The sequence below is a fragment of the Nematolebias whitei genome, chromosome 12, assembly GCF_014905685.2.
Source record: "Nematolebias whitei isolate Nwh7 chromosome 12, NemWhi1, whole genome shotgun sequence".
Taxonomy (NCBI): Eukaryota; Metazoa; Chordata; class Actinopteri; order Cyprinodontiformes; family Rivulidae; genus Nematolebias; species Nematolebias whitei.
The window spans coordinates 1,542,089-1,545,182 of record NC_056509.1 but is presented as its reverse complement, the minus strand read 5'-3'; the positions used below and the strand labels follow the sequence as shown (position 1 = coordinate 1,545,182).

General features: G+C 39.6%; 1 protein-coding gene across 1 annotated transcript in view; it reads right to left on the bottom strand.

The window, feature by feature from the left end:
• The window catches only part of slc16a10 (solute carrier family 16 member 10), a 103,888-nt gene that overhangs the window by 5,399 nt on the left and 95,395 nt on the right, over positions 1-3,094 (bottom strand). The window lies entirely within an intron of this gene.

The window sequence follows — 3,094 nt, the reverse complement described above, 5'->3', positions numbered from 1 at the left end:
AAAAACTATTGAAAGATTATTGAAAGACTATTGAAAGATTATTGAAAGATTATTGAAAAATTATTGAAAGACTTTTGAAAGACTTGAAAGATTATTAAAAGATTGAAAGATTATTGAAATACTATTGAAAGACTATTCAGTTTAATCCAATTCAGTTTATTTCTAAAGCGCCAAATCACAACAAAGTTGTCTCAGGGACTTTACAGGAACATTCACATAAAAGCCCATTAGTAAAGTTCTCTATCTAAGGAATCCAGCAGACAAGATGAATCTTGGCTTCGTTGGTCTCCCATCCTGAGCAAGCACAGTGGAGACAGTGGAAAGAAAAACTCCCTTTAACAGGAAGAAACCTCCAACAGAACCAGCTCAGGACAAGAGACCATCTGCTTTGACCGGCTGGTTGAGAGGACAGGAAGGAGAGACAGACCAACACAGAATGGTAGGTCCAGGTATAGGTCCAGGTCCAGGTATAGGTCCAGGTCCAGATATAGGTCCAGGTATAGATATAGGTCCAGGTATAGATATAGGTCCAGGTATAGATATAGGTCCAGGTATAGGTCCAGGTCCAGGTATAGGTCCAGGTGTATCTGAAAGACAAAAAAACACATGTTAAGAATAGAAAAAATAATTACAAATACAAAACAGGTTGAGCGGAGTAAGTAAAGACAGTAGCAGAGTGAAAATTATAGTGACTAATTGATATAGTGACTATTGAAAGTTTATTGAAAGACTATTGAAAGATTTTTGAAAGACTGTTCTGTACAGCAGGACAGATTCTCTCTCCCAAAAGAGCCAGACTGGACTCAAAAAACTTTGAAAACAACTTCTGAACTTGAACAAGAAATTCTTGCTGCGATATTAAAATATATCAGTTCTTGTTAGGACAGGAGACAACAGATGTCTCCAAATGGCTCGACACTCGGGTCCAAGTTTTGAAAATGGATTTAGGAAGTTAAAATATTGTTCACTATTGACCCAGTACAAAGTGGACTAGACAGTATTTTAACTAGAGTTGATGACAAACTGGAGTTGAATTGATCAGAGCCTGTTCTTTGTTAAGTCTAATGCTGCTTTTTTCAGGCAGAAAACTTTTACTTCAATGTGTTTATTTCGGTTAAAATGACTTTTTCAATCTAAATAATATGGTAAATGTTAAATGGACTGTACTTGTACAGCGCCTTTCTATCTTATCCAGATACTCAAAGCTCTTCACAACAATCTGTGCCTCATTTACCCATTCATACAGCTCTATACTAGATCTCTACAAAGATAATAGAACAAATCATTCTAAAGAGACTAATCAGAGCTTCATCACATTCATCACTGATGAGACACACATCAGAGGCAACGAGGGGTTCAGTGTCTTGCCCAGGGACACTTCAGCATGTGACTGCTGGTGGATTCGAACCCCCAACTCTTGCATTGGAGGACGACTGCTCTAACCTCTGAGCCACAGCCGCCACATAACATGAGGATGTTTATTATTTTTATACTTTTAGACTGAATACTTTACTAAAGTAACTGTAGTACATTTTTTATATAATACTGCAAAGCAACATCCATCCATCCATTATCTTTACCCATTTCTTCCATTTTGGGTCCCGGGGGTCGCCGGTGTCCATGTCCAGCAATCACTGTGCGAGGGGCGGGGGACACCCTGGACAGGTCTCCAGTCCATCACAGGACCACATAGAGACAAACGAGACAAACAACCATTCACTCTCTCACTCACACCTAGGGACAATTTAGAGTTACCAATCAGCCTAACATGCATGTTTTTGGTCTGTGGGAGGAAACCGGAGTACCTGGAGAAAACCCACGCATGCACGGAGAGAACATGCAAACTCCACCCAGAAAGGCCCCTGGACCGGGGTTTGAACCAGGGACCTGCTCGCTGAGAGGCAGCAGCTCTACCAGTTGCGCCACCGTGCTGCCTGCAAAGCAACATGTTAAATTAATTTTGTCAAATGAATAAATATGATTTTTATTTTTTGCTTATATCACAAAATTTATTGTTATCATCAGAATGCTCTGAAATATCAAGATATTATATTTGAGCCATATCTCTCACTGCTAACGGTAGGCACACTTAATGATATTGTAGACCATTGCATTAGGTACTACATTCAGCAAGTACTTGTATGTTTAATACTTTAAGTACTTTGTATTTTTAAAAACAAGTACTTACTTTTACTCAAGTAAAAATGTTAATGTGGTACTACTACTTTTGCTAGAGTACATTTTTGTTTGTTTATTTGTACTTTTACTTAACTCCAGTGTTTGAGTACTTTCTCCACCTCTGCTTATAGTTGTGTTTTGTGAAAGACGTGTTACATTGACGAGAGAAATGATTGACCACATGTGGGACGAAGGGAACCAAGTAAAAACCTAGCATTTCTGTAAGGAGTTCATGTTGCCTGCTGATTCTGATGCCAGAGATGGGAGATTTTTCATCTCTCAAAATATGTGATAAGGATGAATGTCTGCTACTTTGCTCTGCTCAGTATCTTGATGCATATTGAGCCTGGGAGAGTATTAGCCCAATTTGTAGAGGCTAAGGTCAGTTACCTGAGGAGGCCCTCTGTAAGTGCTTCCAGAACATCATGTAAAAATGTCTGAAGAACGCTGCGCTCTTTCTCCTCGGACATCCTTACTTTACAGATGTGTGGGCTGGAAACCATGTTTTTTATGCACACATTGCTCATGCATCTTGTCTTTAGTACCGATTAAAGACCTGGGGCCTCGTGTATCAATGGTACGTACGCACAAAAAGGTTGCATGCACCAAGTTCCAAGCACATATCAAGGTATATCAAAATAAAAATGGTGTGGAAGTGTGCATAAATTCTCAGACATTTTGACCTGCTGTGAAAATGTGCTTACCTCCACACAAATGTTTTCAGTCTCAGACTACAAAGTACTGAAAGTCATGTGAATACACCGAAACCTGACTGTTTGTTCAACTTAGAGAATATTCAAACACGATGTTTATTTTCATGAGTTGGGACATTTATGGTTAAAATCCAGGTGGCTCCGTTGGTAGAGCTGTTGTCTCTCAGCGAGCAGGTCCCTGGTTCAAACCCCGGTCCAGGGGC